Below are 16,978 nucleotides of genomic sequence, written 5' to 3'. Positions count from 1 at the left end.
AAGGCAGAAAACAAAATTGATGCTTGTGGCTTAGTCTGCTCATGAAAATTCTCTTGGATGACTTTCTCTGACCTTATGAAACCCTTGGACTTCAGGCAACCAGGAAGGATCTTGGAAAGACCTCTCAAACCTAAGATTCATGGAAACCCAGGGCCATGCCTTTGCAACACCACAATAAGACAAGCAAAGACCCTTGCACACACTCTACTCTGGAAGTACTTCACTTTGAGCTGTTTGCTGTGAGCTGGGGGCAGGTGTTCACTAGGTAATATGTTCCGTTCAGCCACCAATATGAAGTGCTCTGGTCACACTCAGTGGAACAGACTGGGGGATGGCAGCCAGCTCGGTGCCCCCACAGAAGTCCTACATAAAGTTTTGGGAATTTTAGCCTTCAAAACCACAAGCACCAAATTCCAACCGCTAAGATTTAAAAAAAAAAATCAAGCACAGAGGAAAGAAAACGTCTTTATTTATTTCCTAAACTCTCTCCTTCAAAATAATTTCTCTTTCTCTTCCTGGGTTTGCAGCAGTCATAAAACTGGCATCAAATAAATTATTTGGTAAGGCTCCTCATAGAAGCAAGAATTTTCCACACACGTGTCAGCTGAAAAAAAAAAAAAAAGCCAACCTGAAACTAGGTTAGTAAATGCTTTATTCGTTGTCTTACTGGGGAGACAATATTTCAGATCGCTCTGAAGGAACTGCTCCAAAACCTGTCAGTTTGCAGGGGATTATGTGCAAAAGGGGGATGGGGCATACATGTTTGCAAACAGTCCTGCAATTGCGCATCACAAGGTATAATTTGGCTATAAAAATCAAGGCCTACTGATTTCGACATAGACACGAAAAATGCCCTTAGCGGTCTTGATACATCATGCTTCGGTCATTCAGAAACGTTGCCGGCATGCATCCACTTAAGTGTTTTCCTGGTTCTTCCTGTTTTGGGTTTCTCTTTGAGGTCACCTGAGATGGTCACAGGAGTCCGGCACTGGTCACCTCCTGCAGTTGTAGTGTGCACATGTAATGGGAGGATCTCACTGATTGGCTAGCCCCGGGCCTTAATCCCTGTACCCAGATATTATAACCTCACTCCACATCCAGAATTTTCTAAGCTACGAGTGTAGATTGAAAGCAAGTTCAATCCATTTGGCTACACCGGATGGAACCCTAGAGAGCATGAGAATGTACAAAACTGAATGTACAAATAAGAATGTACAAAAATGTACAAAAGCCCTCAGAAGGCCTTGTGTGAATCCAGGGGAGTGTGGGGGAGGGGGGGATAGGTATCCATTCATCACAAAACTTTCACTGATTTGTGTTTTCAACAAATCAAAGTCACTACTACATAGAAATGTCTTGTTTGGCTTGCCCCTACATGTCACAAGGGTGATGACAGAGATGAAGTTGACTGAAGATCATCTTGAAGTTATGATGCCATCACAGCGTCCTACTCCTACACCAATCAGCCCTGCCAGTGGCAGGTGGGTGTGCAGACCACCTTGCACATGGCCTCAGGGAGGGTCTTTCTCTGTTCTGAGTCTCTGTTTCCTTACTTGTAGAGTGGGAGTGAAGGACTCTCTCCTTACAAAGGTTTTCTGGCTGGTGCACGTGGGTGGCTCAGCAGTTGAGCAACTGCCTTTGGCTCAGTTCGTGATCTCGGGGTCCTGGGATCAGGCCCTGCATCAGGATCCCCACAGGGAGCCTGCTTCTCCCTCTGCCTCTGTCTCTGCCTTTCTCTGTGTCTCTCATGAATAAATAAATAAAATCCTTAAAAAAAAAGAAGGTTTTCTGGCTGAAAAGACAGTTGTCAAATGCTGAGCATGCAGATGTGAGCTCCTATCTCCTCCACTCCTCGCCTCTTTCTGCTCAGTCGCTCTCTTCCTCTTCTCCTAGAAACACATTCTTTAACCTCTGAAGTCAGAAAATACGTTTTCATTGATTTAACTGAGATCAATTGAACCTGAAACACAAGGCCATTGGTACAATTTCTCGGGTATAATTTTCATGGGCTTTAGGCTTTCCTGGAAGTCTCATAATTCATATGTAAACAATTGAGACTTCAGGAGCTCACCACAACAGTCTAAAAATGAAGCCCTGAGAATAATGGCTCATTGTCCTCATTATTCTAGGACTTTCACAGAAGCTCTTTATCCTGTCTCTTGTCATAGAACGTCAAATGGTGGGTACCTTTCTCTCTCCCTCCTCTTGCCTTCTGTGCGTTATCAGCCTTGACAATAGCACATATTACAAGACGGGCGGGTGCCCTTACTCAAGGGCATAAGTCGAAAACAAAATCGCTAACGCAATTCACAAGTTTGACAGACTGACTTTTGGAGCCAAAACGGGAGATGCTCTAGTTATTGGTGCAAATGACAGGACTGCCCATCCTCCCCAAAAACTGAAGCATTAAAAAAGCAAAAACCAAAAACAGGCAGCTCACTTGGAGGGCTATTCACAGCACTGGAGGGCTTACAGGCCACTTTCCAGCACAGTGGGAGAGAGTGGAGAGAGAGAGAGAGAGAGAGAGAGAGAGAACACGGGAAAGGGAGAAATGAGGGAGCAGGCAAAAGGCCAGGCCCTGGAGAATACCCGAATTGAGAGGCAGGAGGAGGAAGAGGAGGCACAGAGCAAACTGAGGGCAAATTCTGAGAGAAGCAGGTGAACCAGAAGAGTGTGATTTCAAGGAGACCGAGGAATCTGGGAAAATGAAGGTGCTTTCAACGGCACCTGCAACTAGTGATGCAACATTCACTGCCCGTTGCCATGTGCCAAGCTCTATTCTAATGCATCAGCCACCTCGCCTGCCACAGCCAATGAGATGGAGGCTACTGTTATGCTCCTGTTATAGATACTGAAGCCGGGGTTGTGGGAAGGCTGATCAATCCGCAAGAGCCCACCACTGTGAGACGTGGACAGTAAGATTCTAATCCAGGCCCCATGGCTCACCAGCAAGTCTCTGTCTCCCATTAGCCAGATGCAGGCTTATGCCCCCGGTGCTGGGGCATCAGAGTATGGACATCTACACTGGATATATTTCCGCTAACAGCTTGATTTCCCAGGAAGCAGATCCAGAGATAGAGATTTGTACAAGAAGGTTTACTGGAAAGGGGGCTCTGGACCACCCCTGGTGAACACTGAAGATGGTCGGAGGAGGCAGAGGAGAGTCAGGTGCCCATCTCACGGAGCTGAGAGCTGGGGTGGCTCTACAGGGCCTGATTTCAGTCCCAAGCTGGCTCCTGCAGAATCTAAAAGGAAGAGATGGTTTCCGAGCATGGTGCATGACAGGGGGTGGCCTCCCAGCCCTGTCACCGTTGGATGTGTGATCTCCATAACTTGCTGAACTTCTGTGCATCTCCATATCTTCCTCTGTGAAAAAAGATGATAAAGCCCATTTCATGGGAATGTAAAGAAGTGCATGAGATAGTGTACCTAAGTCCATGCTACTAAATAAAGGTTTCTTCCTCAGTTTTGTAGAAACCCACTACTCCATTGAGAAGGAATGAGCAAGGTGGAACTGGAATTCATATAGCACAACCTCACTGGAGGCCCTCAGGGCAATACCTGGTCTTGGCCACACAGCCTTATCCTTTGGAGGTTTGTGTCATGGAAAACAACTACTTCCTGTCTGCCAGGTCCCTTCCTGCATTGTCAGGCAAAACCCAGAAGGAGGATGGCAGGCAATTCCTAGAATCACTCCGCTCCAATATCCCAAGCCCAAGAAAGCTGGTCTGATGAGTCTGGCCAGAAAGAGGAAGAAAAGGCCACACAGCAGAGCATAGTAGCCTCAGCAAAGGCCAGATGCCATGATGTTTTCTCTCATGGGAATGGTAACAGGCAGAAAGCCCAAACCTTTCCTAAGGAAGAAAAACAAAAACCCCTCACCAGGCTATAATACACGATTGGTTGGAGATGACCAACCACTACAAACGGTAAAGGCACTCTCAATCTGTGAGGGACATTATGTTCCCATCACATAGCCAAGACGCAAGGGGTTGACCCAGGTCCTCAAAATTATATCCGTTTTCAGGACGGTGGGGCTGGGAAGGGCAGGAGGATTTAGAGAAGCATCTAGGGCCAGTCTGGAGGGGAGGAGGGTCAAGAGAAAACTATTATTTGATGAGCAGGTAGTGAGTTGCTAGATACTCAAGCTTTAGCTCATTTCATCTTCAAGAGAACCCTGTGAGGGAGGATAAGCATCATCCCTGTTTCTCAGATTGGAAAGTGAGGGACAAAAGGTGAGCATTTCCCCACATTTACCACAGTAAGTGATTTAATGGAATAATTGGGATTTGAACTAGGGCTTCTCCTCTTTCCACTGCTCCAGTGTCTCCAATCACTGACCTTGGCATGCCTAGGACAGCACCTGACCCAGGACAGGTCCCGCCACCTTCTCCCCTCTGCCTGTCGCATCACATACCCAGCCAGTCTTCCTTCTAGCAGGGAGGCAGCAGGTGCACAGCCACAGCTCAACATCCAGCGGCGGTGACTGCCATCCACATGGATCCCCTTCCTGGCCAATTGCAGGCACCCAGGCCACCCATCTCCCCAAGGGTGTCAGGGCCTCCTCGGCTGCTAAGGATCTTGACAACCAAATGAGCTCCATGACCATGAACTTGTAACAGAAAACTCAAGCAAGCTCTCTGACACCCCCGGGGTAGACCCCATCCTCGAGGTTGTTGAAGTCTGACACATTTCTCTCATGTTCTATTGAGAAAGACCTTGGTTCTAACTCTATCTTTTATCATTTATTAGATGCATGATCTTGGGTAAAGGATGTGACGACCTCTCTGAGCCACCATCATCCATAGTATGGGGCACCAACAGCTCCCCGCAAGCCCCTCACGTGGCAATGTTTCCCTCAGCAGGAGACACAGAGACTGGTGAAAAAAAAATAGCAGGTGGCATCCTGACAGGGCGTCGAAGAACATGGCATCACACATGAGGACCTTCTCTTCCAGGCGTTCCAGTTGAGGCCAGAAGAACTACCTGTCTGGTTCCAGCATGTCTTTACTGACTGCTTCTCTAACACTTGCTAATCTCCCTTTTGAACAGAGAACAGGCCTCAGGGCCAGAGCATCATCTGGCTGGACCCTGACAATACTGCTTTGTTTTTATTGTATTTATATTCCTGGTCACCTTCTGTTTATGGTAAAAGATGCTGGCTTTCAATTTCCAGTGATGGCAACAGCTTTTTATTTTTCAAGTGCGCTTATTTAAGTAATAATGGGAATTGATTTTAATGACAGCTAAGTAAGACAGTGCTATATAGGTGGCATACAGAAAGTGGTAAAAATCGTGAAGATAGGACGCAAATGACTGAATTTTGGAGAACACTGTTTAAGAGATTAGAGGAGGCTGCCAATTGGCTAGCACACTTCTCCCCCGCCCCGACATGGTGGGTACTCAATAGATACTAGCTATCATATTATAATTTTTTTATTATTATCAGCCTTGGAGTTTAATTGCATAGCTCACTGCCAAAGTACCCAGGAGCTCCAGTTGCTTTTTCGTGGTGCTCTGGCACAGACACAGCAGCCTTCCTAATGAAGGAGGAGAGAGAGAAAAGGAAACCTGATAAAGATTTGAATCCATAGCTCAGTTCTGTCACTTGCTAGGTGCATAACCTTGGATAAGTCAAGTAACCCAGCCAAGTTCAAACTCTCTGTGATAATAGCTATCCCTTCCTAAGCGTTTATTATATGCCAGGGCACGGCGTGAAGGGCTTTACAGTAACCATCCTGCTGAAATCCCACAGCAATCCTATGGAGGGGGGATTATTACGTTCATTATACAGGTAGGGAAATAAAGCTCAGAGAGGTCACTTGGGGTACTTGAGGTCACACAGCTGTGAGTGGCAGTGCCAGCATTCAATCCCAGGTCTTTCGGACTCCACGAGTTGGTAGGGGGATTAAAAGATGCAGTAGAGAGCAGGTGCCTTTTGCACGACGGACATTTGACAAACAGCTGTACCCCAACATTTAGAGCATCCCTGGCTCAGGCATCAAAGGAATGTTATTTTCTGAAAATGGGTTCAAGAGATGCAGAGGAGGAAAACAGAACGAAACAGCTGCTCAGGGAGAAATCTGCGCGCATCCGAACATCATCGGAACATCCGGCTTTCAGCATCAGCAGCAGGGCTGGAGCTTGCACTTCCCTGGTGCTTGGCCTTGAAGAAAGACAGCTAATGAGGATGAGCCAGGGTGGGTGCACAGCACACATCTGCTCCCGCCAAGCACGCTTTCACTTGAAATGCTCAGGGCTGACGAAGAGAGCACGGTGGGGAGGCATTACCCACATCCACCACAGAGCAGGGACCAACTAGGGGAATATTGACTACACAGGGCTGGGGTCGGGGGGGGGGGGTGCTGGAGGAGCGCTGCAGTCAGAGCCCTGCTCCCCAAAGAGCAAGGACAGGTGTAGACACAGTGTGATTAAGAGGGAGAGGGGAGGTGTGCAATTCACTGTTGTCTGCGCTTAACAAAGCACCTGCAGAAGCAGAAAAGGGCGCTGCTTCAAACAAAAAGCCTGTTTGATACGGGTTCCCACGTGTAGGGGCTTATGCTATATAATTAATGACATCATTATTATGAGGAGGAAATGCTTGCATTTAAAAAAGTCACTGTAAAGAAGAGTGTCTTAAAACTTCCATATGCTGGGGTGCTTGGGTGGCTCAGTTGGCTAAGTATCTGCCTTCTGCTCAGGTCATGATCCCAGGGTCCTGGGATACATCAGGCTCCTTGCTAGGCGAGGAGCTTGCTTCTCCCTCTCCCTCTTCCCCGGCCTACTTGTGTTCTCTCTCTCTCTCTCTGTCAAATAAATAAATAAATCTTTAAAAAAAATAAATAAAACAATAAATAAATAAATAACACTTCCATACACTTGTGAGGATTTTTCAATTCTCAGGAAAACGAAGGCCTGAAAAGAAAGAACATAGTTCATCGGAGGGGGCACTCAACCAAAGTGGCCACAGGATGCTGCAATGAGTGTGGGGGGCCAGGAAGATGGAGCAGCAGGCTAGAGTTTCTCTCTGCTTAGCCAGGAGCATCTTCACGGGAACAGGAAAGGAAGGCGAATCGGCTGACTGGAGGCTGCGTGGCAGAGAGACAGGGAAAAGACATCTCCTCAGAAGCATTCAGGAAACGGCTCCATTAATGTTGAAGGGCATGAGCTGATAAATGTTGATTATACTGGCGTGTGTGCATATTATGCAAATGAACCCAGAGGGGACCGATAATGCTTCAGGGTCGCAGCCTGTCATATTCTAGTACCTTGCATTTTGAAAAGGGTTAAGGATGGCTGACTCAGTCCTTAAAATACCTGAGTGGGAGTCAACAGTTTTAAACACCGTTATTTCAGATCTGACTCATTGCGGGCAACATTAATTTCCTATTTACAGAAACCACTTTCCAGCACATCATAGATCCTATTTATTCAATTTACCACCTGCATACCTGTCAGATGTTCCCGATGTCCAGAGGCTTTGCAAATACTAGTCTTCCCCACACATTTGAAAAAGCTATGCTCTTTCAATTACAGTCTGAAAATGTTTGTCTCAATCACGTTAAATTAATAGGTGGGCCATGAATTGTTAAAAAGACTTAAAAGCGCCGGAGGCGGAGGGTGGGGGGAGGGAGGAACCTGTATCAAAGTAGATTAATCTGTCAGATGGCAATCTTTCCATGAGAGTGTCCTGCATGGGCCCATCCCCCTCTCGGCCAAGGTCATCACAAAACAGTTCATCATCCTCATTCACAAATATGTATTTATTTTTTTTAACAAATATGTATTTAATATTTCCTTGGTTCTATGGAGTTTGCAGAAAGTTGAGAGCTCGGGGATCGCACCAGCTCTCAAGAGATTACATCAGTAGATAGAAAACCGTTTAGAAAGATTTGCATCACTTTCTCATGGGAGACTATGCAGTAGAAGAAATGCCTGGAGGCAGAAAGTAAAAACACATTATACAGATTCCTTTCCGCTCTCCTCAGGCTCCTCCTCCTTAAATTGGATGAGTATGGACTACAGCTTTTCTTGTCTAGCCAGTACTTACTTATTAAAAACTTCACCAGAGGTACCCTGCACTTTGTACTAATGTGCCTCTTGGTGTTATTACAAAATGAGGTGGGTTGTTTTTTTTTTTGACAAGTATGCATTTAGAGGCTAAGAGATAAACTGAAGACATTGACACGTCTGCCAAGGGCCGTGTGTCTTTTTTAAAGAGACATTTACAGTAGCCTGCTCGCTTCCCCATCTTTTATTCTTCCTTTATTGTGGTTGTGATGTTATTTGTGCAATAAATAAAAATGATGAGAAAACTAAAAAAGAATCTGCTGGTCTTTTGTTTTTTAACCCACTTAAAAAAAAAGATTCATTTATTTATTTTGGAGAGTGAGCGCATGCACATGTGTGCCTACAAGCAGGTGGGGGCGGGAGGGTCAGAGGGACAGAATCTGAAGCAGACACCCTGCTGAACGGGGAGCCCCACGTGGGGTTTGATACCCACCACCCTGAGATCATGACCTGAGCTGAAAGCAAGAGTTGGATGCTTAACCAACTGTACCACCTAGGCACTACTAATTTTTATAACAATAAATCAAGAAAGAATGAAATCCCCATGAGCCTAAACAGGTAGAAGATCCTGCCAAATTCACAACCTCTTCCTCCAAATATACCGCTGCAACAGTTTCTAAAATGAAATGAATCTTCTGCTTAAATGGCAGCATGTGACCAAGATGTGGACAAGGAGACAGGTATGCTCCTAGGCAACCTGTATCCATCCCAGCTCCTTCCGGCCCTTCTGATGGATCTCTGTGGAGACAACCCAGAAGATCTGCGGAGGCCTCTGGCAAGCAGAGGACTGTAAGAAGCTCTTTGATGGTTGCAAAGAACTGAATGGCAGAGTCGCAGGCTCTCAGGCCACTGCAGCAATCAGAATGAACAACCCCAGCAGGGCACTGCTCCCTGCTGCAGTCCGTTCTTACATCACTGGACTGACCCTCCCTCCTGTTCTGAGCATTCACTGGTTTGGGGCCCAGACTCCAAGTACCCTGCTTCCGGCAACAATTCTCTTTTTATTTGGAAATTTGCTCCTCCCTGGTCTCCTTCACTGTGGTTTGGTCTGGGAGGATTCTACCCTGAACTGGGGAAGCAGGGCTGTGAATTTGAACTTCAAACTGCATAGGCCTAAGCTACCTGGCACACTGCATCCCTCTGGTAACAAATACTGACTGGTCCTGAGAAGGGGCATCTGAACCAAACCAGGCTGTCCCAGCTGACTAGATTCAATTCCAGGTATTAGAGCCACCAGGAAAGATGATGATTCCCTTCTCCTGGACTTCAGTCTGGAAAGATGTGATCCTGGAGCTGCTGCAACCATTCTGTCACCATGATGGAGAGCCTACTGGAGGAAAGAGCCTACTAGAAGGATGCTGAGCACAGAGATACAGGAAGAAACCAGTTACACCAGTTGAGCTTTTGGATCAGGCTATGCCTAAAGTAAAATCTATCCTTGGACTTTCCAGTTGTATAAGCCAATAAATTCCCTTTTGTGTAAGCCTATTTGTTTTTTATTTTGTTTGTTTTATTTTTATTTTTATTTTATTTTTATCTTTTTAAATTATTCTTTCTTTCTTTCTTTCACTTTTTTATGTGTAAGTCTATTTGGAATGGGTTTCTCTCACTGGAAACTGAGTGTCCCATTGATTTGCTACTGATTTGCAAACGGTTAGCACTCGGGCTCAAAAAATACCAGTGGTTTCTTCCTGTCTATAGAACAAAGTTTAAATTTCTTAGCCTGTCACCCAAGGACACCCACAAGATAACCTTGACTTAATCCCCAACCTGTATTTCCAATTGCTTCCTTATATGAAACTCTCCTGTCAAACTGTCATGCTCTTTGTCCCCTGAATATTCAGAGCCCATAGTCACCTTTGAAGATTCTTGTTTTCCTCTAAGAAATAACTCAAGTCTCAGCTGCCGGAGGCCTCAGTGATTCTTCTGCCTCTGAATTCTCATCACATTCATCTTACTGCTCATTCCTTCAACCATTATTTTTTTTTCCTTCAACCATTATTTAATGGATGTCCATGTATGGTAGGCACAGTCCTGGGTGCTCAGGAGACATGATGTCTAGTCTCAAGGAGCTCGCAGACTAGTGGGCAAATCAATGGTCAAATATTTATGGAAAGAGTACTATATAATTACATTTAAGATAAATAGCTCACCCCCTAGAAAGGTCAGGGTTCCATAAGAAAGTATGGTGTTATCAGTGGAGCTGGAGAGAATTATATGGGTCCAGTTACATTTTGAAGGCAGAAACTGCATGACTTCATGATTTGTTGGATGTGGGCAGAGGGATGCGAGGTACAGGAGACTGCAAGGAAGATGGAGGACACTGGATGTAGAACAGGTTTGGAGGAAATAGTGGCTTGTTTCAGATAAGTTTAATTAGAAGCAGTCGTGAAATAAATGCATTTGTTAAATAGTTGCGTGTTCAAAGTTTAAAAGAACAGTCTAGACTTCGGATATACGTTTGGGAGTCTCTGGCATATACTGGGTATTCAAAGCCAGGGAGGTGGGTGGGCTCATCCAAGGAGACAGTAAAGCTAAGTGATGACCTGGGGCCATACCACAGAGCACCTCAACTTTTATAGGATTAGTTGTTGGGATAGAGGCAACACAGAGAGGATGGAGACCCTGAGCTTCCCAGGCAGATTGACACCTCTTGGGTGCAGGAACCCAGCCTCGTCTATCTCTTTGATGAGACAGTGCTTTGAACTCAACATGTATTAAAGAAATGCTCAGTGTAGATTACACCAAAGAGTGGCATCGGGCTGAGAATCAGAAGACGTGTATCCTAAAATTTTATGATTCTGGGTGAAAACCTCAATCCACACTCATGATTTAACAGTAAGTGACAGGCCCTGATTCATTCCGCTAGTATTAAATAGAGCCTACAGACACAAAAGCTGGATAGGGTCAGGAACAGTAAACATAAAGGTGAGAAGGGAAGGAAAATTAGGCATTTCCCATCTTATTTCATTATCTGATTTAAGCCTCACTACATGCCTAGGAGGAGCACACCTGCAGAAGACACCTTTACATGTGACGGCTGAACAAACGGAGGTGCATGAAGTCTTAGAAACGTAGCCACTAAGCAGCAGGACCAGAATTCAAACTCAGATCTTCTGCTCTCCCAAAGCTGTGCTTTTTCATCTACTGTACGGTGTCCCTGAATCCCTGCTCAACAACACATAATGTACAAGAAAGTTAACTAACAATGCAAAGTGGTCTATGATTAAATGTCAAGGTCAGAGCAGCGGACTGTGAATGCTACCGTTTAAAGAAAAAGAAGATCAGTATGATACAGATGGGGAGAAAAGTGCGGTAGTTGCACTGTGCCTTGAAATAACAGTGTAACAGAGCCTGAGGGTCAACTCTTATGGGACAGGGCGGCAAAACCCAAAGCCCACTAACAAGAAAAACACATTTAAGGCTCAGAAATTCTCTTCTGTCTCATATAGCTCCTTTGAGACCGTGTTCCCAGATGCAGGGGAATGTCTGTCATGGTGGAGGGTGGCCCGGGAGCAGGTAAAGTACTTAAATTACTTTTTTTTTTTTTTTTAATGACCAGTAAGGGTCTGGGAAAGCATGTAACTTTGGCTCTAAACGGCATTCACTGAAGACACAATGCTAATCACGAGTACAATAAAACTACCCATGGTTTTTTATAAAATAATGGAGGTTGTCTGTGAAATCTCCGCTAATGCCTAATTTAACCCGACTTGTAGGAGATCCCCCATCACAGTCTTTTCCCCTCAATACTGTAAGCTCCTTGAGAGCAGGGACCACATATATCATGGTCATAGACCTTGATGGCTCGGTACTAGGATGCGGAGCTTGATGGCACAAGGCCGTGGACCTTGATGGCTCGGCAGAAGGCCACGGACCTTGATGACACAAGGTCAAGGACCTTGATGGCCCAGCACAAGGTCGCAGACCTTGATGGCCCAGCACAAGGTTGCGGAGCTTGATGGCCCGGCACAAGGTTGAGCTTGATGGCTCGGCACAAGGCCATGGAGCTTGATGGCTCGGCACAAGGTCCCCGGACCTTGATGGCACAAGGTCGTGGACCTTGATAGCTCAGCACAAGGTCTTGTCCAACTCAGCTGTTGCACAAACACGTCCTAAACTACTAGAAAATAAATGTCATATGTCCACAGATGGAGCTCCCAGGCTTGGGAACGAAAGGAGGAAGGAACGAGAATGGCCAAGGGTGTTTTTTTCCCAATCACTGCTTCTTGTTCTTTTGCTTTTATCAACCAAGGGGCGAAGGAAGGAAAGCAGGAGCCAAGTGTTCCATGTCGGCATCAACAATTTTCAACCTCCCAAACCAAATTAGGAGATCGAAATCCACTCCCAACCTGCCAGGGAACGACTTAGAGCAGTGCAAATGGCCAGGTCGCTCCCCTCCCGGGGCAGGAGGGGTCAGGATGCACTGCGGAGCGGGGGGGGGGGGGGGGGGGGGGGGGGGGATCCTGAGGCCAGGAGACGGCAGCGCTTGAACTCCGTCTTTCTTAATAAAAACGAAAATGCGAGTTCCCACGAGCTCACATCTAGGACAGGAGCGCTTTCTCTTGCATGATCTCATCTGGTCTCCCCAGGACGATCTCAGGAGCAAGCTGCACTTAGCACAGTGCCTGGGGCGGGGGGGGGGGGGGTGTCCCCGAATGCACGAGGCCAGACAGGAGCAGGAGCCCACAGATGAGGAATCCAGGCTCAGACACCAAAAAAAGGAAGCTAAGGCGTCCCCGCAGCGCTCCCGGGAGGGCCGGGCTCAGTCTGCCGGGCTGCAGAATGGGCGCGCATGCGCAGCGCCGATTCTCTCTCCGAGGGGTCCGCTACGCGCGACACCCACGGCACTTCCGGTTCCACATCTTCCAGCGCTGCTCCGGGGTTTCCCCCTCGCGCTCCGCTCCCCACTCCGCCCCCGCCTCACCCCCACCCTCCGCGTCCCGTTCCGCCCCAGCCCGCCGCGTCCGCACGCCGGGAAGAAGGACCCCCGGACCCCGGGACCTCCCACCCCCCGGGCTCGCCCGCTACTCCAGGCCGGTGCGGACTGCGCCTGCGCAGGAGGCGCCTCCCTTCCCGTCCGGGTGGGAACTCGAGCCTTGCACTTCTGTTCCGGAACCAAACTCTCCGGCCGTGTCCTCTCTCTAATCCTCAGAGCAACCTCCTTAGCTCCTTGCGATGCAGATGCAGAGCCAGACTGCCCGGGTTCAAATGCCAACTTTACCACCTGCTACCTAGGTGATGTTAGGCCTCAGATTCCTCACCTATAAATGTGAATTTTAAATGTGTAAATCGCCTGCACTGGAACCATGTCTGGCACACAGTAGGCATTATATAAATATGAATTGTTATTATCCCCAATTTTTTTACTGGACAAACAGGTTAGCAATTGCATTTTTGGCATTCACATTTCTGTGATGATGAGACTGGCCCTCCTCTCTCATAATGACCAAGAAGTCTTCTCTCCTTTGCCTGAATATGTCACCACCCCTCCTAATCTGCTGACCGCAGGAATTGTTCCAAAGAAAGGGGTCTTAGGTGGTGCTTGCATATACAAGGAAGCCTAAAGTTTTCATGTATTAAGACACTGAAGTCAACTGTCACTCAACATTTGGCTAACGGTGACTGGTAATACTTCCTTCCTTTGTACAGATTTTTCAATAAGCATAAAAAGCCTTAGTTTGAGTTCTGAGTCTGTGGTCTTACTTTTCACAAAACTTGCAGTAAATTGCAAAAATGCATGCATCCCTGCATGCATTTCCCTTTGCAAAATGTGTTTGAGGGATGGAGTCTATTTCTCTACCCTGTGAATCTGGGCTGGCCTTGGGACATGCTTAACAAAAGGTAACAGAAGTCTCATCTCACTGTGGAAGTTCTGAGCCTGGACCTCAGAAACTGTGTAACTCCCACTCTCTTTCTTCCTCAATGCTAGGATGACCAATTATCCCGATTCTCTCAGGAGTTTCCTGTGATCTGGGATTTTCATTGCTAAAACCAAGATAATCCCAAGCAAAGCAGCATGGCTGATCACCCTACCTGCTGCCCTGAAGCTGCCATCATCCTTGAGGACAAGAAGTCCTGAGGGGAGAATGGCTCAGTAACATCCAACACCACAAACATTTGGCTCTTCCAGTCCTAGACTACTTGCCAGATGATAGAAGCCACATGAGTTAATTCAGATGAGACCAGCAGAACCACCCAGCTGAACTTATCCCACATTTCTATCCTACATAATTGTGAGCAAATGCAATGGTGATTGTTTTAAGCCACATAGTCTTGGTTTATTACACAGCAACAAATAATTGATACAATACTCTAACCACTTAACTATAGGGCCTTAGCCTAAGGCCCCACATGTCCCAGCAAGGATAATAGGTGATTTAATCACCTCTTTTGCTTTGTCCATAGATACTTATTCTATGTACGAAAGCTTTGTCCCACTTTCTTACTGAACCAACAGATAATTAATACACTAGCTTCTGGGTTGTGCTTTTTGGAAGGCTCTTCAGCATGAACTATTTCAGCATCTGAGCATGCTTTTTTTTTTTTTTCCAAAAAAATTTCGTGTGCCTCTCCATCTGTGTCAGGCACAGTCCGTGACACTGAAGATACAGTCATGAGCAAGACAAAGTCCTTGCCCTCTGGTGGAAGAGACAGATGCCAAAACAATAATTCTGTAAATATAGCATCGGATAGTAAGAAATGCCACAAGGAAACAAAAAGCTCAGTATGAAAATAGAGAGTAACAGGTAAAGGAGAAAGGCCTCCCATTTCAAACAACAGCGTTATAAATGAACTAATTACCAAGGAAGAAAAATTGTAGCCATTGTCCAAAGTTTAGGAGATGCCAGGGAGCTGTTCTTTCAGCACCTCTCCTCTTAGCTGAACTCCTTCCTTCATTGGGCATTTCCTGTGGTGTGGGATATTGCTCTGGCCAAGTAAGAGGAGACGAAGATAAGTAAACCATGGACCCTTTCCCCAAGAGAATTATACCTGGGAACATCACAAAAAATGCACAATACCATAGCATGTTAATTTTGCATGTGCCATACCAGAGCAGGGAAGTGTACAGATATGTTTCCTTGCCTGTGCTCTCCCACCACATCTGGTCACTTTTGCACCCTCCAGGAAATCCTGATTTCTTTTAGTTTCTTAAATGTTTGTGTCCTTCCCACTTAGGACCTTTGCTCATGCCTCAGCCTAGAATGCTCCTCTCCTCTTCCTTCATCCACTTACCTTAGCTTTCACTGAGATGCCATTTTTTAAAGGAATCTGGCCACAGACTGCCTAGATTGTCAATGTATCGTTAACTGTAAGCAACAATGCCATATAACAAATAGCCACAACAATCTTAGCAGCTTACATCGATGAGCGCTTACTGAACTCGCAAGGGTGCAGGTTAGCTAGATATCAGCTGACCTGGGTTGGGATTGGCTGGGATCAGCTCTGCTGATCTCATCTGGGCTCTCTCACTCACTTCTTTTTATAGCACATCCACTTCTTTAGTGACCAGCACACGTATATTTTTCTAATAGGGAGTGACCCACCCATGTCATGTCACATCTCTCCCTTCCTTTGCCCAATTACATATTTCCTGGAAGTCCCCCAGCATGAGGATCATGTTCATCACACCTACTATATCACTTAGAGCATGTGGTGTGTCTCCTTGAATGGTCTTTAAATTACCACTTGCTAGAAAAATGGATGGTATGATGCTGTGTACTTAGTAATCAGGATATTTAGTTCATGAAATGTTTTTCTGAAAACTCAGTGCTTGAGCATTGTTGGTAATTTTCCTCATATGCCTCACTGATGCATGGTGGGAGGAAGTTGAGCTTTCCAAACATAAGTTTACTTAGCCTTTAATGAGGCTGCCTCCAAAAGGCTGCCCATCCACATGAGTATTGGGGTTTGAGAATCCCACCTTGGTTTGGTGGGGCTTCAAGGCATCATAAACAGGAAGTTCAGTGGACTCTGTTTCAGTTTCTATAGGTTCCTGGGTAGGCCTGAAGTATGTGAGCATCTCTCATTCACCTTTAAGACTCAAAGGTCCTTTAGTCTAGACTCTGCTTAGCTAGAATGTCTCCCTTGGGGTGGCTCTGCTCCACTACCTCCCAACCTCCTGCTAGGAGGCATATTTTCAAGGTGATAGAGAGGCACAAAAATGTAAATTGGAACACACAAGACCTGTCATGTCTACACTTAGAATTGGCTCACTGTCATCTCTACTTCATCTCACTGGCCAAAGAAAGTCACATGGCCAAGTCAAAAGTCAACAGGATGAGTAGTGAGAGAAACTTCCAAAGTCACATGACAAGGTTGAAGCTATAAGGAGACACAAAGAACTGGGACCAATGGTGCAATCTGCCATAATCAGGTTCCCTCTCACATCTTTTCCAAACACCCTCAACTTCTTCATGGGGTTCAACACACTTAAAATCATGCTACAATGTATGCATTTATTTGTTTGCTGATTTATTTTCCCAGCAGGATAAACTCCACAAGGGTAAAGAACAGGTCAAGATTGTTCATTTCTGTTATCTATCATGGTGTCTAATGCAGTGCTTGGCACATGGTAGGTACTCAGCAGGTATTTGTTGATTGAATGAATGTGAGTGGCAGAAACAATAGTGGGAAGTGTTCACAGGAGGGAGAAATAGTTTCTGAATGAGTTGAGCAAGGCAAGCTTCTTGAAGGAAGGTGTTGTGAGTTAATAATTAAGTGCATTTCTCTCTGGATCATTCCACTCTTTCTGACTGGTTCTAAAACAGTGATTGGACATCAAATTTATTCATTCAAAACAACAGAGGGTTTGCTATTCCCCCACCCCATCCCTTTGTGTATGGTGGTGAGGCCTTTGGGAGGGTCCAGAGGCATAGCCGAGAATGCCCTGGACTAGAGCCACAAA

At 46.1% G+C, this 16,978-nt stretch overlaps 1 long non-coding RNA gene across 9 annotated transcripts in view; it reads right to left on the bottom strand.

The window, feature by feature from the left end:
- LOC119863942 overlaps positions 1-16,978 on the bottom strand; it is a 47,379-nt gene that overhangs the window by 11,880 nt on the left and 18,521 nt on the right. For 7 of the 9 annotated variants that reach the window (XR_005356096.1, XR_005356095.1, XR_005356101.1 and 4 more), the window contains one exon: positions 2,947-3,366. This is a non-coding gene — a long non-coding RNA (uncharacterized LOC119863942). Of the gene's footprint in view, positions 1-2,946; positions 3,367-10,223; positions 10,373-14,874; positions 15,001-16,978 lie in introns of all 9 variants that reach the window. The other 2 variants (XR_005356102.1, XR_005356100.1) reach the window with 2 other exon arrangements.

This window comes from Canis lupus, chromosome 2 (assembly GCF_011100685.1).
Source record: "Canis lupus familiaris isolate Mischka breed German Shepherd chromosome 2, alternate assembly UU_Cfam_GSD_1.0, whole genome shotgun sequence".
In the NCBI taxonomy this organism is placed as follows: domain Eukaryota; kingdom Metazoa; phylum Chordata; class Mammalia; order Carnivora; family Canidae; genus Canis; species Canis lupus.
The sequence above is the reverse complement of the archived record's forward strand: the minus strand, read 5'-3'. Positions and strand labels throughout refer to the sequence as shown.